The following is a 27,812-nucleotide window of genomic DNA, read 5'->3' as shown; positions in this document are numbered from 1 at the left end:
TCAGTCAGGATGTGAGATGGTCCTCAGTCAGGATGTGAGATGGTCCTCAGTCAGGATGTGAGATGGCCCACAGTCAGGATGTGAGGTGGCCCTCAGTCAGGATGTGAGGTGGTCCACAGTGAGGACATGAGGTGGTCCTCAGTCAGGATGTTAGACGGTCCTCAGTCAGGATGTGAGGTGGTCCTCAGTCAGGATGTGAGACGGTCCTCAGTGAGGATGTGAAGTGGTCCTCAGTCAGGATGTGAGATGGCCCACAGTCAGGATGTGAGATGGCCCACAGTGAGGACATGAGGTGGTCCTCAGTCAGGATGTGAGACGGTCCTCAGTGAGGATGTGAAGTGGTCCTCAGTCAGGATGTGAGATGGCCCACAGTCAGGATGTGAGATGGCCCACAGTGAGGACATGAGGTGGTCCTCAGTCAGGATGTGAGATGGTCCTCACTGAGGATGTGAAGTGGTCCTCAGTCAGGACGTGAGATGGCCCACAGTCAGGATGTGAGATGGCCCACAGTCAGGATGTGAGATGGCCCACAGTGAGGACACGAGGTGGTCCACAGTCAGGATGTGAGATGGCCCACAGTCAGGATGTGAGATGGTCCTCACTGAGGATGTGAAGTGGTCCTCAGTCAGGATGTGAGATGGTCCTCAGTCAAGCTGTGAGACGGTCCTCACTGAGGATATGAGACGGTCCTCACTGAGGATGTGAGATGGTCCTCAGTCAGGATGTGAGATGGTCCTCAGTCAGGATGAGAGATGGCCCACAGTCAGGATGTGAGATGGTCCTCAGTCAGGATGTGAGATGGCCCACAGTCAGGATGTAAGGTGCCCCACAGTGAGGATGTGAGGTGGTCCTCAGTCAGGATGTGAGATGGCCCACAGTCAGAATGTGAGATGGTACTCACTGAGGATGTGAAGTGGTCCTCAGTCAGGATGTGAGATGGCCCACAGTGAGGACATGAGGTGGTCCACAGTCAGGATGTGAGATGGTCCACAGTCAGGATGTGAGATGGTCCTCAGTCAGGATGTGAGACAGTTCTCACTGAGGATGTGAGACGGTCCTCAGTCAGGATGTGAGATGGTCCTCAGTCAGGATGTGAGATGGTCCTCAGTCAGGAAGTGAGATGGCCCACAGTCAGGATGTGAGATGGTCCTCAGTCAGGATGTGAGATGGCCCACAGTCAGGATGTGAGGTGGCCCACAGTGAGGATGTGAGGTGGTCCTCAGTCAGGATGTGAGATGGTCCTCAGTCAGGATGTGAGATGGCCCACAGTCAGGATGAGAGGTGGTCCTCAGTCAGGATGTGAGACGGTCCTCACTGAGGATGTGAAGTGGTCCTCAGTCAGGATGTGAGATGGCCCACAGTCAGGATGTGAGATGGCCCACAGTCAGGATGTGACGTGGCCCACAGTGAGGACATGAGGTGATCCTCAGTCAGGATGTGAAGTGGTCCTCAGTCAGGATGTGAGACGGTCCTCAGTCAGGATGTGAGATGGCCCTCAGTCAGGATGTGAGATGGTCCTCAGTCAGGATGTGAGATGGTCCTCAGTCAGGATGTGAGATGGCCCACAGTCAGGATGTGAGATGGTCCTCACTGAGGATGTGAAGTGGTCCTCAGTCAGGATGTGAGATGGTCCTCAGTCAGGATGTGAGACGGTCCTCACTGAGGATGTGAGACGGTCCTCAGTCAGGATGTGAGATGGTCCTCAGTCAGGATGTGAGATGGTCCACAGTCAGGATGTGAGATGGCCCACAGTCAGGATGTGAGATGGTCCTCAGTCAGGATGTGAGATGGCCCACAGTCAGGATGTGAGGTGGCCCACAGTGAGGATGTGAGGTGGTCCTCAGTGAGGATGTGAGATGGCCCACAGTCAGGATGTGAGATGGTCCTCACTGAGGATGTGAAGTGGTCCACAGTCAGGATGTGAGATGGCCCACAGTGAGGACATGAGGTGGCCCACAGTCAGGATGTGAGATGGCCCACAGTCAGGATGTGAGATGGTCCTCACTGAGGATGTGAAGTGGTCCTCAGTCAGGATGTGAGATGGTCCTCAGTCAAGCTGTGAGACGGTCCTCACTGAGGATATGAGACGGTCCTCACTGAGGATGTGAGATGGTCCTCAGTCAGGATGTGAGATGGTCCTCAGTCAGGATGAGAGATGGCCCACAGTCAGGATGTGAGATGGTCCTCAGTCAGGATGTGAGATGGCCCACAGTCAGGATGTAAGGTGCCCCACAGTGAGGATGTGAGGTGGTCCTCAGTCAGGATGTGAGATGGCCCACAGTCAGAATGTGAGATGGTACTCACTGAGGATGTGAAGTGGTCCTCAGTCAGGATGTGAGATGGCCCACAGTGAGGACATGAGGTGGTCCACAGTCAGGATGTGAGATGGTCCACAGTCAGGATGTGAGATGGTCCTCAGTCAGGATGTGAGACAGTTCTCACTGAGGATGTGAGACGGTCCTCAGTCAGGATGTGAGATGGTCCTCAGTCAGGATGTGAGATGGTCCTCAGTCAGGAAGTGAGATGGCCCACAGTCAGGATGTGAGATGGTCCTCAGTCAGGATGTGAGATGGCCCACAGTCAGGATGTGAGGTGGCCCACAGTGAGGATGTGAGGTGGTCCTCAGTCAGGATGTGAGATGGTCCTCAGTCAGGATGTGAGATGGCCCACAGTCAGGATGAGAGGTGGTCCTCAGTCAGGATGTGAGACGGTCCTCACTGAGGATGTGAAGTGGTCCTCAGTCAGGATGTGAGATGGCCCACAGTCAGGATGTGAGATGGCCCACAGTCAGGATGTGACGTGGCCCACAGTGAGGACATGAGGTGATCCTCAGTCAGGATGTGAAGTGGTCCTCAGTCAGGATGTGAGACGGTCCTCAGTCAGGATGTGAGATGGCCCTCAGTCAGGATGTGAGATGGTCCTCAGTCAGGATGTGAGATGGTCCTCAGTCAGGATGTGAGATGGCCCACAGTCAGGATGTGAGATGGTCCTCACTGAGGATGTGAAGTGGTCCTCAGTCAGGATGTGAGATGGTCCTCAGTCAGGATGTGAGACGGTCCTCACTGAGGATGTGAGACGGTCCTCAGTCAGGATGTGAGATGGTCCTCAGTCAGGATGTGAGATGGTCCACAGTCAGGATGTGAGATGGCCCACAGTCAGGATGTGAGATGGTCCTCAGTCAGGATGTGAGATGGCCCACAGTCAGGATGTGAGGTGGCCCACAGTGAGGATGTGAGGTGGTCCTCAGTGAGGATGTGAGATGGCCCACAGTCAGGATGTGAGATGGTCCTCACTGAGGATGTGAAGTGGTCCACAGTCAGGATGTGAGATGGCCCACAGTGAGGACATGAGGTGGCCCACAGTCAGGATGTGAGATGGTCCTCAGTCAGGATGTGAGACGGTCCTCACTGAGGATGTGAAGTGGTCCTCAGTCAGGATGTGAGATGGCCCACAGTCAGGATGTGAGATGGCCCACAGTCAGGATGTGAGATGGTCCTCAGTCAGGATGTGAGATGGTCCTCACTGAGGATGTGAGATGGTCCTCAGTCAGGATGTGAGATGGTCCTCAGTCAGGATGTGAGATGGTCCTCAGTCAGGATGTGAGATGGCCCACAGTCAGGATGTGAGGTGGTCCTCAGTCAGGATGTGAGATGGTCCACAGTCAGGATGTGAGATGGTCCTCATTGAGGATGTGAAGTGGTCCTCAGTCAGGATGTGAGGTGGCCCACAGTGAGGACATGAGGTGGTCCACAGTCAGGATGTGAGATGGCCCACAGTCAGGATGTGAGATGGTCCTCAGTCAGGATGTGAAGTGGTCCTCAGTCAGGATGTGAGATGGTCCTCAGTCAGGATGTGAGATGGTCCTCAGTCAGGATGTAAGATGGTCCTCAGTCAGGATGTGAGATGGTCCTCAGTCAGGATGTGAGATGGCCCACAGTCAGGCTGTGAGGTGGCCCTCAGTCAGGATGTGAGGTGGTCCACAGTGAGGACATGAGGTGGTCCTCAGTCAGGATGTGAGACGGTCCTCAGTCAGGATGTGAGGTGGTCCTCAGTCAGGATGTGAGACTGTCCTCAGTGAGGATGTGAAGTGGTCCTCAGTCAGGATGTGAGATGGCCCACAGTCAGGATGTGAGATGGCCCACAGTGAGGTCATGAGGTGGTCCTCAGTCAGGATGTGAGACGGTCCTCAGTGAGGATGTGAAGTGGTCCTCAGTCAGGATGTGAGATGGCCCACAGTCAGGATGTGAGATGGCCCACAGTGAGGACATGAGGTGGTCCTCAGTCAGGATGTGAGATGGTCCTCACTGAGGATGTGAAGTGGTCCTCAGTCAGGACGTGAGATGGCCCACAGTCAGGATGTGAGATGGCCCACAGTCAGGATGTGAGATGGCCCACAGTCAGGATGTGAGATGGCCCACAGTCAGGATGTGAGATGGCCCACAGTGAGGACACGAGGTGGTCCACAGTCAGGATGTGAGATGGCCCACAGTCAGGGTGTGAGATGGTCCTCACTGAGGATGTGAAGTGGTCCTCAGTCAGGATGTGAGATGGTCCTCAGTCAAGCTGTGAGACGGTCCTCACTGAGGATGTGAGACGGTCCTCAGTCAGGATGTGAGATGGTCCTCAGTCAGGATGTGAGATGGTCCTCAGTCAGGATGTGAGATGGCCCACAGTCAGGATGTGAGATGGTCCTCAGTCAGGATGTGAGATGGCCCACAGTCAGGATGTGAGGTGCCCCACAGTGAGGATGTGAGGTGGTCCTCAGTCAGGATGTGAGATGGCCCACAGTCAGGATGTGAGATGGTACTCACTGAGGATGTGAAGTGGTCCTCAGTCAGGATGTGAGATGGCCCACAGTGAGGACATGAGGTGGTCCACAGTCAGGATGTGAGATGGTCCACAGTCAGGATGTGAGATGGTCCTCAGTCAGGATGTGAGACAGTCCTCACTGAGGATGTGAGACGGTCCTCAGTCAGGATGTGAGATGGTCCTCAGTCAGGATGTGAGATGGTCCTCAGTCAGGATGTGAGATGGCCCACAGTCAGGATGTGAGATGGTCCTCAGTCAGGATGTGAGATGGCCCACAGTCAGGATGTGAGATGGCCCACAGTCAGGATGAGAGGTGGTCCTCAGTCAGGATGTGAGACGGTCCTCACTGAGGATGTGAAGTGGTCCTCAGTCAGGATGTGAGATGGCCCACAGTCAGGATGTGAGATGGCCCACAGTCAGGATGTGAGGTGGCCCACAGTGAGGACATGAGGTGGTCCTCAGTCAGGATGTGAAGTGGTCCTCAGTCAGGATGTGAGACGGTCCTCAGTCAGGATGTGAGATGGCCCTCAGTCAGGATGTGAGATGGTCCTCAGTCAGGATGTGAGATGGTCCTCAGTCAGGATGTGAGATGGCCCACAGTGAGGACATGAGGTGGTCTACAGTCAGGATGTGAGATGGCCCACAGTAAGGATGTGAGATGGCCCACAGTCAGGATGTGAGATGGCCCACAGTGAGGACATGAGGTGGTCCACAGTCAGGATGTGAGATGGCCCACAGTCAGGATGTGAGATGGCCCACAGTCAGGATGTGAGATGGTCCTCACTGAGGATGTGAAGTGGTCCTCAGTCAGGATGTGAGATGGTCCTCAGTCAGGATGTGAGACGGTCCTCACTGAGGATGTGAGACGGTCCTCAGTCAGGATGTGAGATGGTCCTCAGTCAGGATGTGAGATGGTCCACAGTCAGGATGTGAGATGGCCCACAGTCAGGATGTGAGATGGTCCTCAGTCAGGATGTGAGATGGCCCACAGTCAGGATGTGAGGTGGCCCACAGTGAGGATGTGAGGTGGTCCTCAGTGAGGATGTGAGATGGCCCACAGTCAGGATGTGAGATGGTCCTCACTGAGGATGTGAAGTGGTCCACAGTCAGGATGTGAGATGGCCCACAGTGAGGACATGAGGTGGCCCACAGTCAGGATGTGAGATGGTCCTCAGTCAGGATGTGAGACGGTCCTCACTGAGGATGTGAAGTGGTCCTCAGTCAGGATGTGAGATGGCCCACAGTCAGGATGTGAGATGGCCCACAGTCAGGATGTGAGATGGTCCTCAGTCAGGATGTGAGACGGTCCTCACTGAGGATGTGAGATGGTCCTCAGTCAGGATGTGAGATGGTCCTCAGTCAGGATGTGAGATGGTCCTCAGTCAGGATGTGAGATGGCCCACAGTCAGGATGTGAGATGGTCCTCATTGAGGATGTGAAGTGGTCCTCAGTCAGGATGTGAGGTGGCCCACAGTGAGGACATGAGGTGGTCCACAGTCAGGATGTGAGATGGCCCACAGTCAGGATGTGAGATGGTCCTCAGTCAGGATGTGAAGTGGTCCTCAGTCAGGATGTGAGATGGTCGTCAGTCAGGATGTGAGATGGTCCTCAGTCAGGATGTGAGATGGTCCTCAGTCAGGATGTGAGATGGTCCTCAGTCAGGATGTGAGATGGTCCTCAGTCAGGATGTGAGATGGCCCACAGTCAGGATGTGAGGTGGCCCTCAGTCAGGATGTGAGGTGGTCCACAGTGAGGACATGAGGTGGTCCTCAGTCAGGATGTTAGACGGTCCTCAGTCAGGATGTGAGGTGGTCCTCAGTCAGGATGTGAGACGGTCCTCAGTGAGGATGTGAAGTGGTCCTCAGTCAGGATGTGAGATGGCCCACAGTCAGGATGTGAGATGGCCCACAGTGAGGACATGAGGTGGTCCTCAGTCAGGATGTGAGACGGTCCTCAGTGAGGATGTGAAGTGGTCCTCAGTCAGGATGTGAGATGGCCCACAGTCAGGATGTGAGATGGCCCACAGTGAGGACATGAGGTGGTCCTCAGTCAGGATGTGAGATGGTCCTCACTGAGGATGTGAAGTGGTCCTCAGTCAGGACGTGAGATGGCCCACAGTCAGGATGTGAGATGGCCCACAGTCAGGATGTGAGATGGCCCACAGTGAGGACACGAGGTGTTCCACAGTCAGGATGTGAGATGGCCCACAGTCAGGATGTGAGATGGTCCTCACTGAGGATGTGAAGTGGTCCTCAGTCAGGATGTGAGATGGCCCTCAGTCAAGCTGTGAGACGGTCCTCACTGAGGATATGAGACGGTCCTCACTGAGGATGTGAGATGGTCCTCAGTCAGGATGTGAGATGGTCCTCAGTCAGGATGTGAGATGGCCCACAGTCAGGATGTGAGATGGTCCTCAGTCAGGATGTGAGATGGCCCACAGTCAGGATGTAAGGTGCCCCACAGTGAGGATGTGAGGTGGTCCTCAGTCAGGATGTGAGATGGCCCACAGTCAGGATGTGAGATGGTACTCACTGAGGATGTGAAGTGGTCCTCAGTCAGGATGTGAGATGGCCCACAGTGAGGACATGAGGTGGTCCACAGTCAGGATGTGAGATGGTCCACAGTCAGGATGTGAGATGGTCCTCAGTCAGGATGTGAGACAGTCCTCACTGAGGATGTGAGACGGTCCTCAGTCAGGACATGAGGTGGTCCTCAGTCAGGATGTGAGATGGTCCTCACTGAGGATGTGAAGTGGTCCTCAGTCAGGACGTGAGATGGCCCACAGTCAGGATGTGAGATGGCCCACAGTCAGGATGTGAGATGGCCCACAGTGAGGACACGAGGTGGTCCACAGTCAGGATGTGAGATGGCCCACAGTCAGGATGTGAGATGGTCCTCACTGAGGATGTGAAGTGGTCCTCAGTCAGGATGTGAGATGGCCCTCAGTCAAGCTGTGAGACGGTCCTCACTGAGGATATGAGACGGTCCTCACTGAGGATGTGAGATGGTCCTCAGTCAGGATGTGAGATGGTCCTCAGTCAGGATGTGAGATGGCCCACAGTCAGGATGTGAGATGGTCCTCAGTCAGGATGTGAGATGGCCCACAGTCAGGATGTAAGGTGCCCCACAGTGAGGATGTGAGGTGGTCCTCAGTCAGGATGTGAGATGGCCCACAGTCAGGATGTGAGATGGTACTCACTGAGGATGTGAAGTGGTCCTCAGTCAGGATGTGAGATGGCCCACAGTGAGGACATGAGGTGGTCCACAGTCAGGATGTGAGATGGTCCACAGTCAGGATGTGAGATGGTCCTCAGTCAGGATGTGAGACAGTCCTCACTGAGGATGTGAGACGGTCCTCAGTCAGGATGTGAGATGGTCCTCAGTCAGGATGTGAGATGGTCCTCAGTCAGGATGTGAGATGGCCCACAGTCAGGATGTGAGATGGTCCTCAGTCAGGATGTGAGATGGCCCACAGTCAGGATGTGAGGTGGCCCACAGTGAGGATGTGAGGTGGTCCTCAATCAGGATGTGAGATGGTCCTCAGTCAGGATGTGAGATGGCCCACAGTCAGGATGAGAGGTGGTCCTCAGTCAGGATGTGAGACGGTCCTCACTGAGGATGTGAAGTGGTCCTCAGTCAGGATGTGAGATGGCCCACAGTCAGGATGTGAGATGGCCCACAGTCAGGATGTGAGGTGGCCCACAGTGAGGACATGAGGTGGTCCTCAGTCAGGATGTGAAGTGGTCCTCAGTCAGGATGTGAGACGGTCCTCAGTCAGGATGTGAGATGGCCCTCAGTCAGGATGTGAGATGGTCCTCAGTCAGGATGTGAGATGGTCCTCAGTCAGGATGTGAGATGGCCCACAGTGAGGACATGAGGTGGTCCACAGTCAGGATGTGAGATGGCCCACAGTCAGTATGTGAGATGGCCCACAGTCAGGATGTGAGATGGCCCACAGTGAGGACATGAGGTGGTCCACAGTCAGGATGTGAGATGGCCCACAGTCAGGATGTGAGATGGCCCACAGTCAGGATGTGAGATGGCCCACAGTGAGGACATGAGGTGGTCCTCAGTCAGGATGTGAGATGGTCCTCACTGAGGATGTGAAGTAGTCCTCAGTCAGGACGTGAGATGGCCCACAGTCAGGATGTGAGATGGCCCACAGTCAGGATGTGAGATGGCCCACAGTCAGGATGTGAGATGGCCCACAGTGAGGACACGAGGTGGTCCACAGTCAGGATGTGAGATGGCCCACAGTCAGGATGTGAGATGGTCCTCACTGAGGATGTGAAGTGGTCCTCAGTCAGGATGTGAGATGGTCCTCAGTCAAGCTGTGAGACGGTCCTCACTGAGGATGTGAGACGGTCCTCAGTCAGGATGTGAGATGGTCCTCAGTCAGGATGTGAGATGGTCCTCAGTCAGGATGTGAGATGGCCCACAGTCAGGATGTGAGATGGTCCTCAGTCAGGATGTGAGATGGCCCACAGTCAGGATGTGAGGTGCCCCACAGTGAGGATGTGAGGTGGTCCTCAGTCAGGATGTGAGATGGCCCACAGTCAGGATGTGAGATGGTACTCACTGAGGATGTGAAGTGGTCCTCAGTCAGGATGTGAGATGGCCCACAGTGAGGACATGAGGTGGTCCACAGTCAGGATGTGAGATGGTCCACAGTCAGGATGTGAGATGGTCCTCAGTCAGGATGTGAGACAGTCCTCACTGAGGATGTGAGACGGTCCTCAGTCAGGATGTGAGATGGTCCTCAGTCAGGATGTGAGATGGACCTCAGTCAGGATGTGAGATGGCCCACAGTCAGGATGTGAGATGGTCCTCAGTCAGGATGTGAGATGGCCCACAGTCAGGATGTGAGGTGGCCCACAGTGAGGATGTGAGGTGGTCCTCAGTCAGGATGTGAGATGGTCCTCAGTCAGGATGTGAGATGGCCCACAGTCAGGATGAGAGGTGGTCCTCAGTCAGGATGTGAGACGGTCCTCACTGAGGATGTGAAGTGGTCCTCAGTCAGGATGTGAGATGGCCCACAGTCAGGATGTGAGATGGCCCACAGTCAGGATGTGAGGTGGCCCACAGTGAGGACATGAGGTGGTCCTCAGTCAGGATGTGAAGTGGTCCTCAGTCAGGATGTGAGACGGTCCTCAGTCAGGATGTGAGATGGCCCTCAGTAAGGATGTGAGATGGTCCACAGTCAGGATGTGAGATGGCCCACAGTCAGGATGTGAGATGGCCCACAGTCAGGATGTGAGATGGTCCTCACTGAGGATGTGAAGTGGTCCTCAGTCAGGATGTGAGATGGTCCTCAGTCAGGATGTGAGACGGTCCTCACTGAGGATGTGAGACGGTCCTCAGTCAGGATGTGAGATGGTCCTCAGTCAGGATGTGAGATGGTCTACAGTCAGGATGTGAGATGGCCCACAGTCAGGATGTGAGATGGTCCTCAGTCAGGATTTGAGATGGCCCACAGTCAGGATGTGAGGTGGCCCACAGTGAGGATGTGAGGTGGTCCTCAGTGAGGATGTGAGATGGCCCACAGTCAGGATGTGAGATGGTCCTCACTGAGGATGTGAAGTGGTCCACAGTCAGGATGTGAGATGGCCCACAGTGAGGACATGAGGTGGCCCACAGTCAGGATGTGAGATGGTCCTCAGTCAGGATGTGAGACGGTCCTCACTGAGGATGTGAAGTGGTCCTCAGTCAGGATGTGAGATGGCCCACAGTCAGGATGTGAGATGGCCCACAGTCAGGATGTGAGATGGTCCTCAGTCAGGATGTGAGACGGTCCTCACTGAGGATGTGAGATGGTCCTCAGTCAGGATGTGAGATGGTCCTCAGTCAGGATGTGAGATGGTCCTCAGTCAGGATGTGAGATGGCCCACAGTCAGGATGTGAGGTGGTCCTCAGTCAGGATGTGAGATGGTCCACAGTCAGGATGTGAGATGGTCCTCATTGAGGATGTGAAGTGGTCCTCAGTCAGGATGTGAGGTGGCCCACAGTGAGGACATGAGGTGGTCCACAGTCAGGATGTGAGATGGCCCACAGTCAGGATGTGAGATGGTCCTCAGTCAGGATGTGAAGTGGTCCTCAGTCAGGATGTGAGATGGTCCTCAGTCAGGATGTGAGATGGCCCACAGTCAGGATGTGAGGTGGCCCACAGTGAGGACATGAGGTGGTCCTCAGTCAGGATGTGAGACGGTCCTCAGTCAGGATGTGAGATGGCCCTCAGTCAGGATGTGAGATGGTCCTCAGTCAGGATGTGAGATGGTCCTCAGTCAGGATGTGAGATGGCCCACAGTGAGGACATGAGGTGGTCCACAGTCAGGATGTGAGATGGCCCACAGTCAGGATGTGAGATGACCCACAGTCAGGATGTGAGATGGCCCACAGTGAGGACATGAGGTGGTCCACAGTCAGGATGTGAGATGGCCCACAGTCAGGATGTGAGATGGCCCACAGTCAGGATGTGAGATGGTCCTCACTGAGGATGTGAAGTGGTCCTCAGTCAGGATGTGAGATGGTCCTCAGTCAGGATGTGAGACGGTCCTCACTGAGGATGTGAGACGGTCCTCAGTCAGGATGTGAGATGGTCCTCAGTCAGGATGTGAGATGGTCCACAGTCAGGATGTGAGATGGCCCACAGTCAGGATGTGAGATGGTCCTCAGTCAGGATGTGAGATGGCCCACAGTCAGGATGTGAGATGGTCCTCACTGAGGATGTGAAGTGGTCCTCAGTCAGGATGTGAGATGCTCCTCAGTCAAGCTGTGAGACGGTCCTCACTGAGGATGTGAGACGGTCCTCAGTCAGGATGTGAGATGGTCCTCAGTCAGGATGTGAGATGGTCCTCAGTCAGGATGTGAGATGGCCCACAGTCAGGATGTGAGATGGTCCTCAGTCAGGATGTGAGATGGCCCACAGTCAGGATGTGAGGTGCCCCACAGTGAGGATGTGAGGTGGTCCTCAGTCAGGATGTGAGATGGCCCACAGTCAGGATGTGAGATGGTACTCACTGAGGATGTGAAGTGGTCCTCAGTCAGGATGTGAGATGGCCCACAGTGAGGACATGAGGTGGTCCACAGTCAGGATGTGAGATGGTCCACAGTCAGGATGTGAGATGGTCCTCAGTCAGGATGTGAGACAGTCCTCACTGAGGATGTGAGACGGTCCTCAGTCAGGATGTGAGATGGTCCTCAGTCAGGATGTGAGATGGTCCTCAGTCAGGATGTGAGATGGCCCACAGTCAGGATGTGAGATGGTCCTCAGTCAGGATGTGAGATGGCCCACAGTCAGGATGTGAGGTGGCCCACAGTGAGGATGTGAGGTGGTCCTCAGTCAGGATGTGAGATGGTCCTCAGTCAGGATGTGAGATGGCCCACAGTCAGGATGAGAGGTGGTCCTCAGTCAGGATGTGAGACGGTCCTTACTGAGGATGTGAAGTGGTCCTCAGTCAGGATGTGAGATGGCCCACAGTCAGGATGTGAGATGGCCCACAGTCAGGATGTGAGGTGGCCCACAGTGAGGACATGAGGTGGTCCTCAGTCAGGATGTGAAGTGGTCCTCAGTCAGGATGTGAGACGGTCCTCAGTCAGGATGTGAGATGGCCCTCAGTCAGGATGTGAGATGGTCCACAGTCAGGATGTGAGATGGCCCACAGTCAGGATGTGAGATGGCCCACAGTCAGGATGTGAGATGGTCCTCACTGAGGATGTGAAGTGGTCCTCAGTCAGGATGTGAGATGGTCCTCAGTCAGGATGTGAGACGGTCCTCACTGAGGATGTGAGACGGTCCTCAGTCAGGATGTGAGATGGTCCTCAGTCAGGATGTGAGATGGTCTACAGTCAGGATGTGAGATGGCCCACAGTCAGGATGTGAGATGGTCCTCAGTCAGGATGTGAGATGGCCCACAGTCAGGATGTGAGGTGGCCCACAGTGAGGATGTGAGGTGGTCCTCAGTGAGGATGTGAGATGGCCCACAGTCAGGATGTGAGATGGTCCTCACTGAGGATGTGAAGTGGTCCACAGTCAGGATGTGAGATGGCCCACAGTGAGGACATGAGGTGGCCCACATTCAGGATGTGAGATGGTCCTCAGTCAGGATGTGAGACGGTCCTCACTGAGGATGTGAAGTGGTCCTCAGTCAGGATGTGAGATGGCCCACAGTCAGGATGTGAGATGGCCCACAGTCAGGATGTGAGATGGTCCTCAGTCAGGATGTGAGACGGTCCTCACTGAGGATGTGAGATGGTCCTCAGTCAGGATGTGAGATGGTCCTCAGTCAGGATGTGAGATGGTCCTCAGTCAGGATGTGAGATGGCCCACAGTCAGGATGTGAGGTGGTCCTCAGTCAGGATGTGAGATGGTCCACAATCAGGATGTGAGATGGTCCTCATTGAGGATGTGAAGTGGTCCTCAGTCAGGATGTGAGGTGGCCCACAGTGAGGACATGAGGTGGTCCACAGTCAGGATGTGAGATGGCCCACAGTCAGGATGTGAGATGGTCCTCAGTCAGGATGTGAAGTGGTCCTCAGTCAGGATGTGAGATGGTCCTCAGTCAGGATGTGAGATGGCCCACAGTCAGGATGAGAGGTGGCCCACAGTGAGGACATGAGGTGGTCCTCAGTCAGGATGTGAGACGGTCCTCAGTCAGGATGTGAGATGGCCCTCAGTCAGGATGTGAGATGGTCCTCAGTCAGGATGTGAGATGGTCCTCAGTCAGGATGTGAGATGGCCCACAGTGAGGACATGAGGTGGTCCACAGTCAGGATGTGAGATGGCCCACAGTCAGGATGTGAGATGACCCACAGTCAGGATGTGAGATGGCCCACAGTGAGGACATGAGGTGGTCCACAGTCAGGATGTGAGATGGCCCACAGTCAGGATGTGAGATGGCCCACAGTCAGGATGTGAGATGGTCCTCACTGAGGATGTGAAGTGGTCCTCAGTCAGGATGTGAGATGGTCCTCAGTCAGGATGTGAGACGGTCCTCACTGAGGATGTGAGACGGTCCTCAGTCAGGATGTGAGATGGTCCACAGTCAGGATGTGAGATGGCCCACAGTCAGGATGTGAGATGGTCCTCAGTCAGGATGTGAGATGGCCCACAGTCAGGATGTGAGGTGGCCCACAGTGAGGATGTGAGGTGGTCCTCAGTGAGGATGTGAGATGGCCCACAGTCAGGATGTGAGATGGTCCTCACTGAGGATGTGAAGTGGTCCACAGTCAGAATGTGAAATGGCCCACAGTGAGGACATGAGGTGGCCCACAGTCAGGATGTGAGATGGTGATCAGTCAGGATGTGAGACGGTCCTCACTGAGGATGTGAAGTGGTCCTCAGTCAGGATGTGAGATGGCCCACAGTCAGGATGTGAGATGGCCCACAGTCAGGATGTGAGATGGTCCTCAGTCAGGATGTGAGACGGTCCTCACTGAGGATGTGAGATGGTCCTCAGTCAGGATGTGAGATGGTCCTCAGTCAGGATGTGAGATGGTCCTCAGTCAGGATGTGAGATGGCCCACAGTCAGGATGTGAGGTGGTCCTCAGTCAGGATGTGAGACGGTCCTCACTGAGGATGTGAAGTGGTCCTCAGTCAGGATGTGAGATGGCCCACAGTCAGGATGTGACATGGCCCACAGTCAGGATGTGAGGTGGCCCACAGTGAGGACATGAGGTGGTCCTCAGTCAGGATGTGAGGTGCGATCCAGGAATTCTCAGCCTCCCGTTTGCCCTGCAGAGACTCCAGCTGCTCCTGAAGCTTGGACACCCTGAGCTCGAGTTGGAGCAACTGGAGACACTTCCTGCACGTGTGGTTATCGGGGCACGTGAAGCATCCTGGAGTTCCCACAGGGTACAGGAATCGCAGGCAATGGGTCTCAGCTGTCCCATCATCTTACAAGTCTATCTGTTTATAGCTTTATGTAGGTTTATAGTTTCGTGTCCCCTTACTCATATTTATTATTTAATTATACCAGATTTTTACTTCATGCAATTCAAATGCCTTTAATGTTGATATCTTCTACTTAGTTCATTGTAATGTTATCCCCTTCGATCTGTATTTAAATATCTCCCACTGTGGGTCCACTGCTGATGTGCCATTTGTTCCAACCAGATCATCTGGGCTGGATGCCCTTTCATTCCACTGAAATTACCTCATTTCCAGTCCATCCCCTTAATCTCCAACTGCTTGTTTTCCTTGACTCGTTCCAATAATTGTCTGACACGGATGTTTCCAATGTTTGCGACGTGTGATACGTGCTGCGATCATATATCGGGCTGTTGTGCTCCAGTAGAGGCGCAGCAAGAGCTTTCAGCCAATCTGACTGTCATGGTGCCGGGACGATCGGCACGTAAACTCCAGAGGGCAGTAAAAGAGGCACTTGGAGACACTGGACAGGGGATTGACGCAGCCTGGGGAGAAGTGAAAGGGTGGTTAAGAAAGTACGGGCCGGCAAGGACGGGTTGGAGTAAGATTCCAGTGTGCCAGCAAAAGGGCACAGAGGAGGTACTTGAGTATGAGGAGCGATTCAAGTCTATGTGCCTGGAACATTCAGGTCTGCATCAAGATGCGGAGCAGATAGATGACGAAAGAGTCGGACCCTTGAAGGCTACCTTTATGGCGGGGTTGAAACCAGAACTATCTGAATTAGTGAAGGTGACCCTGGCAGATTGGGATGATCGGGGAACCTCCTTCGAGCAGTTGGTAGACCGGTGTAGCCAGTTAGATCGGGATTTAACTTCAAAGGTCCGAATAATGCAGACTGGATGGAAACCAAAGGATCGGGAGAGACAGATGTCCGGAAGACTGCCGGGAAAGTGCCACTATTGCGGTAAAGAGGGACATTGGGCCCGATCGTGCCGAGCGAAGAAACCGAACAACCAGGGAAGCTCGGGGACGGGCCAGAAACAGGCCGATGGGCGGTCAGTGATGGAGCGGTTTAAAGAACTTTCCCTCGATCAGCAGCTGCAGTTGCTGGAGTGTGCAAAAACCTCGTAGAGCCCACCCCCTCCCTGGCAGGATCCCTGTCAGCATTAATACATCAGCGCAGGGACGGACTATATGTCAGTATGGGAGTGGGTGACCAAGAGATTGATTGTTTATTGGACACGGGCAGAATTGACGTGTGTACCCGAAAATTATAAATTCCCCCTCGACAGGACAACCCGTGCGGCACATGGAGCCGGAGGCCATAAGCTGATACTCCACCGAACCCAGCTGATGTGTTTGGTTCTGGGACCACATGAAGTAATCGCATTGGTCTGGGTGGGACCGGTGGGACAACCCCTACTCGGGATGGACGTCTCGACGAAAATAGACTCCTCCCTGGACTTTGAGGAGAGTCAAGTCACATGGTCGATCCGATCCCTGCAGAGGGAAGAACTAAGGGACCACCCGATATGGGCCAAGGACAAACATGACTGTGGCTTGCTTAAAATGGACCCGGTTACCTTCAACGGGACTCCACCTCCTTGTACCAAACAGTACCCGATCAGCCTGATATCAATCCAAGGAATACTACCCATCATCCGGCAGTTAGAAGAACAAGGGGTACCAGTTAACACCCAAAGCTCATCCAACAGCCCCGTATGGCCAGTGCATAAGGGTAAAGATGCCTGGTACATGACGGTGGACTACCGGAAGGCCAACCAGTGCATTGATCAAAAAGCCCCGTTGGTAGCGGACCCCGCCACTATATTTCAGGCTCTGACGCCGGAGGACAAGTACTTCTCCGTGATTGATATGGCCAATGGATTCTGGGCAATTCCGTTGGCCCCGGAGTGCAGCCGTGATTTGCCTTTACCATCCAGGGACAGCAATACACCTGGACCCGTCTGCCTCAAGAGTTCCACAACAGCCCAACAGTGTTCTACATGGCCCTCCAGGGTCACTGAAGGGAGCTACCCCCGATGGGATCTACGGTCATACAATATGTCGATGATATCCTACTGGCGTCCACCACGGAAGAACAGCATGAACGAGACGTGCTGACCTTATTGGACCACCTCATCGAAAAGGGATACAAGGCCAGTATGGCCAAGGCCCAGATAGCCCAGGAAGAAGTAATTTACCTCGGATAAAAGATCTCAATGGGAGAGCGGGGACTGACCCAGGATAGGACCGAGGCGATTCGCGCGGCTAAACAGCCCGCCACGATCCAGGAACTTTGATCCTTCTTGGGTCTGTGCAATTTTAATAGGAACTGGGTGGACGCCTACACGCAATTGGCACAACCATTGAATGACCTGCTAAAAGGAAAACAGACCTCAAAAGAAGCTATCACCCTGGCTGAGGAGCAAAAGGAGGCGTTTGAAAAACTGAAACAGGCCCTGTGCACGGCACCCGCCCTAGGGATCCTGGATACCAGGAGACCCTTCACCCTATTCATGCATGAGAAAGAAGGATACATGACTGCTATCCTGACTCAAGAACATGGGGACCAACAGAGGCCCCTCGGATACTACTCGGCGAAACTGGACACAGTGGCTCTCGGATGGGGAAGTTGCCTGAGGGCCATGGAAGCTATATGCCGAGCAGTAATAGTAACGACGGGATTAGTCTTAGACCAGAAACTGATAATCAAGTGTCCCCATACAGTACATGCTATGCTATCCATGAACCGAGTCACCCAGGTGACCTCAGCCAGATGGACAACAGTCCTGGAAGCTCCAAACCTGCATATTGTATGAGCTAGCCCGGTTAATCCGGCCACCATGCTCCCCCTGCCTGAAGAAGGGTATGAAGACCAGCACGACTGTGTGGGCATGTTAGAAAAAGTAGAAGGAGCCACTGCGGCAGCCGAAAAGCCGTTACCCAATCCGGACTTGATCCTATTTATGGACGGATCCTCATCTGTGGAGCATGGAATCCAGCTGCACGAGGTAGTAAGGAAGGGGGGGCTCCCCGCCGGAACCTCCGCTCGGCAGGCCGAATTAAGAGCACTGGCCGAAGCCTGCAGGGTAGCTGAGGGACAAACAGCTAATATATACACGGATTCCAGGTACGCTTTTGGGGTGGCACATGATTTCGGCCAGTTATGGCGGAAGAGAGGATTCTTGACTGCAGCAGGAACCCCAATACGGAATGGGATGGAAGTCTGCGACCTTCTTGAAGCATTACTGCTGCCAGAGGAGGTATCTATCCTGAAATGCAAGGCCCATACGAAGTAGAATACAGATGAGGCTAAAGGGAACACATGGGCCGACCAGGCAGCTAAGGAAGCCGCCTTAATGGAACCAGAGAAGGGCACCCTTGTATGTCAACTGGGGACCTGAACGCTGACACAGGATCTGGCAAAAATGCAGGAGGAATATCTCCGGATGGAAAAATGGGAATGGATGTGAAGGGATAAAGCTATGGGTGGATGGAATGTGGAGGCAGCCTGAGGCAGGAAATCCAGTGGCACCACAAGCGCTAATGCCTTTTTTGGCCCAATAAATACACTCCTGGGGGCACTTAGTCCCCCAACAAATGACGGCTCGATGCCAGAAGAGCTGGTGGGGCCGGGATTTTAGGAAACATGCTCAAGCCACGGTGGACAGGTGCGTCACTTGCCAGAAAAATAACCCTGGGCCCTCCACTACAATGCCCCTTCTCCGACCTCCGGCCCCGGCAGGGCCTTTCCGAGATTTACAAGTAGATTACATCTCATTGCCCCCATGTCAGGGGTATACAGACATCTTAGTGATTGTGGATCCATTCTCTAGGTGGGTGGAAGCCGTACCCACCCGAAGGAGCACCGCCACGCACACGGCTAAGGTGCTGTGTAAAGACTATATACCTGGATGGGGAGTCCCCACAAGTATTGACTCTGATCAGTGACCCATTTTACGGGAGCCGTGTGCCGAGAGTTCTGCAGATTGCTCAACATCACATGGAATCTACATTGCCCTTATCACCCACAGTCATCAGACCAAGTGGAGCCTATGAATCGAACTTTGAAACAACGACTGGCCAAGTACCTCCAAGAGGGGATCCCGTGGCCTCAAGCACTCCCAATGGTCTTGTGTAGCATCAGGGCCATCCCAAACCGAACCACGGGCTTAAGCCCTTTTGAGGTGATCACCGGGAGACCAATGTCTCTCCCGGGGACCATCGATCTGCGAAAAGCAGACTGTCACCTGATGAGTGACACATTGTTGGAATATTGCCAGAATTGAACAAATGCTATCAGTTCTGCTTCCCAACAGGTAAAAGCGGCTTGGGGGGAGTCCCAGGAGTTTGGGTATATGTAAAGAAAATACACAAAGAACCGCTGGGAGCCAAGTGAGAAGGACCGTACCAAGTGTTACTGATGACCCGATCGGCGGTTAAAATCCAAGGGAAGGAGGCTTGGATCCATGCCTCACACGTTAAATGGACAGCCTTATCGGAAACAGACTAAAAGAACTGAACTTTTGAACTCAACAAAATGTTTGGACTGATTGTACTCGTGGGTCTGACCCTTCCCCTGTGTAACATGGAGCTACATGTAAATACTTTTATGTACATGTCAATTAGCTATGCTAAGGACGCCAACATCTCCAGTTGTTGGGTATGTGCGCAGGTACCGATCCATTCAAAGGGAGTAATTCCTTTGAGACCGGTCCCCCTCAATGAATCTGAGATGGCGGAATGGTTTTTTAACCAGAATCGTATGAACGGGAACAAGCCCAATAGTCTGGGGGGAGACGTAGAATGACCAAAGGCCGAATGGTGTTCAGCGGGTTATGGGTTAAACACCTTTTTGGAGTGGTATCAGCCCAAGTATAACCAGACCCTAAAACCCTGTTCTTGGTCCTCACTAACACCTCAGGGATAGGAAGGCCACAAGGTATTCGGTATGTCTGATCAGAAACCAAACCGGAGGGCAGGGAATGGGAAATAGTACGTGTCGGCAAAACGTGAATGTGATGAAAGGAAGCATGCAGAGCTTCCTGCATTTCCCGAATAAGACCGGGCCAGAACTTTACACAAGGATGGGTAGTGATAGGAGGTGGCTGATATTCCCCATACAACGGTACCTACTTTATTTGCGGCCACAGGGCTTATTCCTGGCTGCCACAGAACTGGACCGGATCTTGTTATTTGGGTTATATGATACCCTACATTTGCCACTCTACTTCCCTTCCAGGGTTGTTTTCTCCACAAAGGAGTAAACGGGTGATTAGGGAGACTGAAAGGTTCTTCGCCATTCTGGTTCCTTGGTATGGAACTGGTAAATTAGCAAGGGAGTCCATTAACATGGCATCCGTTCTGGAAAAGGTGGCTAATGACACCGCGGAAGCCCTATTTAAAATAAACGCCGAAATGGTGGCCATTCGCAGAGTGGCCTTACAAAACCAAATGGCCTTTGACTTTATCCTGGCAGAGAGGGGAGGGACATGTGCCTTGATCGGCACCGAATGTTTCACGTATATCCCGGATAGTTCCGAGGATATCACCAATCTAACAGACCACATCAAAAAGGAGATAGAACATCTGAAACAACCCCCCGTTACCACACTGTGGGGCTGGGCCACAGGATGGCTAGGCCCCGTGGGCAGCTCATTGGTACAAGGAATTATATTTGTATTTGCTGTAATAGTAACATTACACTGTTTGCTTTGATTAGATGTTTGGCTGTGCGTATGATGACAACGACTAACCCCAGAATAAGCAATGTGGAAGGGGGCTTTCGCGACCCACTTCTGCACCTGAAGAGGATATATATATAATCGGGGCATTATGATTCAGGCTCAGGAGGGAATCAAAGCGGGGATTGTGGGACCTGATTAATTTATAATTATAGAATAGCTGTGTGCTGTGTACATGCTCACTAACAATGGAAAAGGTTGCAGTGTGGTTGGGGCCAAAGCACAGTCACAGGGTTAAGCGCTGTTCCGACCAGAGAACAGGAACATGCTGTGAAACAGTGAACAGCAGGAGGAAGGGGCACGATGTGGTAATCACATCATGACCAAGGCGATTGCTATCTGCAATGGACTGCTGGGTCATAACCAGCGGCCAGTCAGGAGTCGACAAACTGACCCCAGTAACAGCAGGGGGCCAATCAGGGAATGGGAAGATCCCATGTTCACGACTATAACTGAAGCTGTAGAGCGCGCTTTATTCTTAGTAACTGCAAGATGTAACTGATACTACCACCATACTCGAGTCTCGTCAACTGCTAAGAATATAAGAGACCCTGCAGGTGGTACAAAGGAGGGTAAGGGGGGTATAAAGGAGTATAATGGGGGTATAACGATGTAAGGGGGGTATAAAGGAGTATAACGGAGATAAGGGGGTATAAGGGGGGTATAAAGGAGTATAATAGGGTAAGGAGGGTATAAAGGAATATAATGGGGGTAAGGGTGATATAAAGGAGTATAACGGGGGTATAACAGGGTAAGGGTGGTATAAAGGAATGTAAGGGGGGTATAAAGGGGTATAATGGGGTAAGGGGGTACAAAGGGGTATAACGGGTAAGGGGGTATAAAGGAGTTTAACGGGGGTAAGGGTGGTACAAAGCGGTATAACGGGGTAAGGGTGGTACAAAGGGTTATACCGGGGGTAAGGGTTGTATAAAGGAGTATAACGGGGTAAGGGTGGTACAAAGGGGTATAACTGGGGTAAGGGGGGTATAAAGGAGTATAAAGCTGGGCGGGTTCACTGGGGTTTTTGGGGCCGGTTTCAGCGGGGTGCGGAGTATTACCGCCCGGACGTGACGAGCCGGTGTGCAACGCCTCTGGTCACAACACCAGCTCACTTTTTGACTCTCGCCCGACCATACGCCCCGCAGCGTGCCCTGCTGGGAACGTCTGTAAAAGCAGGCGGTCCGAGCTGTAGTGGCTGCAGTGAGGTAAGTAATGTCCACCTCAGGTAAGTGTGATTGGTTTTTCTTTTCTATTTTGGCGATTTATGTTGTGGTGCCATGGGCTAGGTATTGGGAATGTTTTTGGTGGTTATTTTGAGGTTTTTTTTCTCCCCAGGCCTCTCTCAGAGCACTCCCAGTCCGGCTCTTTAGTTCGGGATTTTCACATGCTCGGCAGGCCTAGCACCCTAAGAGAGGTGTGTAGCACCTCCCTTACTGCCCCGCCCCACACTCAGGACCCAATTTTGCTGACTGAGGCGCAAACTGTTCCCGGGCGGTATCAGGGCCACCCCACCATCATTAATGCCCCAAAATCCTAAAAGCCTAAAATCCATCCCTAAGAGTAGTGATGATGGGGGGCTTCAATGATCCTAATGTAGACTGGGATAGTAACAGTGTAAAGGGCAAAGCGGGGACTGATTCCTGAAATGTGTACAGGAGAACTTTCTTGGTCAGTGTGTTTCCAGCTCAGTGAGCTCAATGCTGGATCTCGTTCTGAGGAATGAAGTGGGGCAAGTGGAGCATGTTTCAGTGGGAGAGCATTTGGGAAACAGTGATCATAATATCAGTAGGTTTAGAGAAGTTATGCTAAATGACAAGGAAAAATCAAATGTGAAAGTACTCCACTGAAGGGGAGCTAATTTCAGGGAGTTGAAAGGGGATCGGGTCCGGGTGGATTGGAATCACAGATTGACAGGTAAAACAGCAGATGTGCAATGGGAGGCCTTCAAAGAGGAGATAGTTCAGGTACAGACTGGACACATTCCCACAAGGGGGAAAGGATGGACATCCAAAGCTAGAGCTCTCTGGATGGTATAGAGATTAAAGTGAAACAGAAAAGGACGTTCCTGATAAATAACAGGTTTATAATAAAGTAGAATCGAGCTGAATACTGAAAGTACAGAGGGGAACTGAATAAGGAAACAAGAGGGACAAAGAGAGAGTATGGGAATAGATTAGCGGCTAACATAAAAGGGACCCCAAAGTCCTTTATAAACATATAGGGGTTGAAGTTGGTTATGGCCGATTCTGAGGTGGTGTTACTGCCTGAGTGCTGATTTTAGCCCCCGCCGGGTGTTGAGTACAGGCTCAAGTTGCTGAATTCAGTTTTAACTCCCGACGATGAGAGAACAGCACTAAAAGTGACGTTGCACACCAATCCTCAGCGCTAACGGTGCCGGAGCTCAGGAGGCCGACTCAATTCCGCATCGGGAGGCTGTCGCCATGCTAGGGAAAAACAGGAAGAAAACAATAACTAAAACTTCTTCGATCCACACACACTTTCCCATTCTTAAAACTAATGAAAACATGCAGAAATAAATAGAGAGAAAAACTTACCTTCCTTTCTGGGCCATTCTGCCAGTACAGCAGCCATACAAATCAAATGTTACGACAGAGGCGTCAAAGAGGCATTGTACGCTGGATGACGTCACCACGCGGGTGGTCTTAACCGGCGCTGCGTTACCTCTTGGTGCCTCTGCCAAAGAGCCGACTCAGTTTCAGCCAGAGCGTGGACGCCGCTTACCAACGACGGTCGGCCTTTGCTGCCCATTTGCCGCCTGCTGCCAGCGGTAACGGCTGCGTCCACAACCCAATTACGACCCCATAAACAGTAAAACGGTAGTTAAATGAAGGGTGGGGCCAATTAGCGACCAAAAAGGATCTTGTTGTGGAGGCAGAGGGTATGGCTGTTGTACTAAATGAAACTTTGCATCTGCCTTCACTGGAGAAGAGGATGCTGCCAATGTGGCAGTAAAGGAGGAGGCAGTAGAGAAATTAAATTGGATAAAAATAGATAAAGAGGAGGTGCTTGAAAGATTGGCAGTACTCAAAGTCGAAAAGTCACCCGGTCCGGATGGGATGCATCCTCGGTTACTGAGGGAAGTAAGGATGGAGATAGCAGAGGCTCTGGCCACGATCTCCCAATCCTTTTTACATGTGGGAGGACTGGAGGATTGGAACTGTTACATCCCTGTTCAAAACATGGGAGCGGGATTAATTCAGCAATGACAGGCCAGTCAGCCTAACGCCGATTGTGGGGTACTTGTAGAGGCAATACTCCACAACAAAATAAAGTGGCATTTGGAAAAGTATGAGCTAATAATTGAATCAGCACGGATTTGTTAAAGGCAAATCACGATTGACTAACTTGATCGAGTTCTTTGATGAATTAACGGGCAGAGTGAATGAGGCGAATGCGGTTAATGTGTACATGGACTTTGAAAAGGCATTTGATAAAGTACCATATAATAGTCTTGTTAGCAAAATTAAAACCCATGGAATTAAAGGGGCAGTGGCTGCATGGATATGAAATTGGCGAAAGGACAGAAAACAGAGAGCAGTGGTGAACAGTTGTTTTTCAGACTGGAGGGAGGTTTACCACGGTGTTCCCCAGGGGTTGGTATTAGGAACACTGCTCTTTCTGATAGTAATAAACTGGACTTGGGTACACAGCGCATCATTTCAAAGTCTGCAGATGACATGGCATTTAGAAATGTAGTAAACAATGAGGAGAATAGTGACAGTCCTTTTTTAACATGTAGAAAAAGGGTCGTCAAAGGTTGGGTGGGGCCGATTACCGAGTAAAAAGGGGATCATCTTGGGGCGGCAGAGGGCATAGCTAAGGTATTAAATGAATACTTTACAACTGTCTTCAGGAGGACATAGATGGACTGGTGAAATGGGCAAACACATGTCAGATACAGTTTAACAGAAAGAAGTGGGATGTGATGTATTGTGGTAGGAAGAATAGGGAGAGGCAACGTAAACTAAATGATACAATTTTAAAAGAGGTCCAGGAACAGGGAGACCTGGGGGTGTACTTACACAAATCTTTTAAAGGTGGCAGATCACGTTGGGACGGCTGTTTAAAAAGCCTGTGGGATACTTGGCTTTATTAATAGAGGAATGGGGTACAAAAGCAAGGAAGTTATGCTGAACCTTTATAAATCATTGGTTAGGCCCCAGCTGGAGTATTGTGACCAAACTGGGGCACCACACTTTAGGACGGATATCAAGGCCTTGGAGAGGGTGCAGAGAAGATTTACTAAAATGGTACCAGGGATGAGGGACTTCAGTTATGTGGACAGTCTCGAGAAGCTGGGGTTGTTCTCCTCAGCGCAGAGAAGGTTAAGGGGAGATCTGATAGAGATGTTCAAAATCATGAAGGGTTTTGATAGAGTAAATAAGGAGAAACTGTTTCCAGTGGCAGAAGGGTCGGTAACCAGAGGCACAGATTGAAGGTGATTGGCAGACGAACCAGAAATGACCTGAGGAAAGATTTTTTTACATAGCAAGTTGTTACAATCTGGAAAGCACTGGATGAAATTGTGGTGGCAGCAGATTCAATAGTAACATTCAAAAGGGAATTGGATAAATACCTGATGGGTAACAATTTGTAGGTCTATGTGGAAAGGACAGGAGAGTGGGACTAATTGGACAGCTCTTTCAAAGAGCTGGCACAGGCACAGTGGGCCAAATGGCCCCCTTTTATGCTGTTTCATTAACAAAACCAACAACTTGTATTTATATATTGTCTTTAATGTCGTAAAACATTTCAAGGCGCTTCACAGGAGTGTTATAAAACAAAATTTGACACCGAGCCACATAAGGAGAAATTAGGGCAGGTGACCAAAAGTTTGGTCAAAGCAGTAGGTTTTAAGGAGCATCTTAAAGGAGGAAAGAGAGGTAGAGAGGTTTAGGGAGGGAGTTCCAGAGCTTAGGGCCCAGGCAGCTGAAAGCACGGCCACCAATGGTTGAGTGATTAAAATCGGGGATGCTCGGGAAGACAGAATTAGAGGATCGCAGATATCTCAGGGGGGTTGTGGGGCTGAACGAGATTACAGAGATAGGGAGGGGCGAGGCCATGGAGGGATGCAAAAACAAGGATGAGAATTTTAAAATTAAGGCATTGCTTAACAAGAAGCCAAAGTAGGTCAGCGAGCACAGGGGTGATGCGTGAGCGGGACTTGGTGCGAGTTAGGACATGGGCAGACGAGTTTTGGATGACCTCAACTTTATGTAGAGTAGAATGTGGGAGGCCAGCCAGGAGTGTGCTGGAATAGTCAAGTCTCGAGGTAACAAAGGCATGGATGAGGGTTTTAGAAGCCGATGAGCTGAAGCAAGGGCGAAGACGGGCAATGTTCCTGAGTTGGAAATAGGCGGTTTTAGTTATAGCCCGGCTATGTGGTGGGAAGCTCATTTCCGGGTTAAATATGACATCAAGGTTGTGAACAGTCTGGTTCAGCCATAGAAAGATTCTAGGGAGAGGGATGCAGTCAGTGGCTTGGGAACAGAGTTTGTGCCGGGAACTGAAGACAATGGCTTCAATATTTAAGTGGAGCGCATGAGATTGAGCTCTGCATCCTTTGAGGGGCGGGAAGCTGAATTCAGCGGTGGGGGCGGGACTTCTGCGCAGGGTGCAGAAAGTCCCGCCCCCAGATGGTTACTGCACCCAATTGGGGTACAGGGTAATTTCACTCCCCTGGCCTATGAGTGTATTGGGCCATTGAAGGGTGTTCAAGGACAGGTTAAAAAGGACTTAGTTGGTATGGCAGAAATATTAAATGAGTACTTTGCATCGGTCTTCACTTTTGAAGATGATGCTCAACTATTAGAAATTAATGAGTTTACGAACAAAACTAGTAACATTAACATAGATGAACATGTTGTTTTAGAAAGAATTAAGAACTTGAAAATAGATAGAGCAGCCGGGCTGGAAGATATGCACCCGAGGGTCTTCCGGGAGATGGGGTGTGTGTTGTGTGAGCCCCTGGCCTGTATTTTAAACAGCTCACTGCACCCTGGAATGGTTCCCATAGACTGGAAGGAGGCTAATGTAGTCCCCATCATTAAAAATGTGACAAGATGGACCTGGGTAACTACAGGCCCATTAGTTTGACATCATTAATAAGTAAGATGGTTGAGGGAATTATTAGGAATGTAATATATGAATGCTTGGCGAGAGAGGGACAGATATAGGACACCCAGCAAGGCTTCATACAAAGGAGGTCATGTCTTACAAACCTAATTGTATTTTTTGAAGAAGTTACAAGGTTAGTAGGTGAGGGAAGCCCAGGAGACATTTTCCACTTAAACTTCCAAAATGCTTTGTTAAGGTACCGTACAAGGGTACTCTAAAATCAGAGCCTCTGGTATTAGCGGTAATATATTGAGCTGGATTGAGAACTGGCTGGCAGGATGCAGGTATAATTAGTTTTGAATGGATTTGGACCTGTTTGGAAATGGGTCACCGGTGACCCACAGGGATCGGTGTTGGGATCATTGCTCTTTACTATTTTTATGAATGATCTGGATGTCGGTGTTGAGGGCATGTTCTGCAGATGATACTACGATCTGTGCGAGTGTTGGGACTGTAGATGATGCTCATCTGCTTCAGGCAGATCTTAACGTGTTGGGAGATTGGGCTCATGACTGGAAAATGATGTATAACCAGTAACATAAGCTTAAATAAAGGAGACTGCAAAGGTGTGAAGGCAGAGTTGGCTAAAGTGGACTGGGAAAATAGATTAAAGTGTAAGACGGTTGATGAGCAGTGGCAGACATTTAAGGAGATATTTCATAACTCTTCACAAAAATATATTCCAGCGAGAAGGAAAGACTTTAAGAGAAGGGAGAACCATCCCTGGCTAACTAAGGAAGTAAAGGATGGTATCAAATTGAAAACAATGGCATATAATGTTTTCAAGACTCGTGGGAGGCCAGAGGACTTGGAAATTTTTGAAAACCAACAAAGAATGACTAAAAAAATAATAGAGAGCGAATATAGATTATGAGAGTAAACTGGCAAGAAATACAGGGGCCAAAATTGATGGCCTTACCGTCCACTGCCGCTGAGATCCGTCGATATTCCTCCTCGGGTTCCGCCCTGTGCGAGTTTCCATTTGGTCTGGAGCAAGCGGGAGAGGATAACCACCAGGAACCGCCTGCTGACGTCAGCAGATGGACAAGTGGCACAAGTGACCTCCCGCCCATCGAGATGCCAGATTGGTGCGGGCGGGAGTCGGCGCCAGGACGCGGAAGGACCGCTGCGAGGAGGCTGGTCTATCCCCAACGTTGGGTATGAAGACCTGCAAGAAAAGCTGAGTAAACATCTTTAAAAAATGTATTTACAGCAACTTACCTGGATGGGGTCCCCTGAAGATGTTCTGATG

Source organism: Pristiophorus japonicus, chromosome 11 (assembly GCF_044704955.1).
Source record: "Pristiophorus japonicus isolate sPriJap1 chromosome 11, sPriJap1.hap1, whole genome shotgun sequence".
Classification (NCBI taxonomy): Eukaryota; Metazoa; Chordata; class Chondrichthyes; family Pristiophoridae; genus Pristiophorus; species Pristiophorus japonicus.
This window is presented reverse-complemented; position numbering follows the sequence as displayed.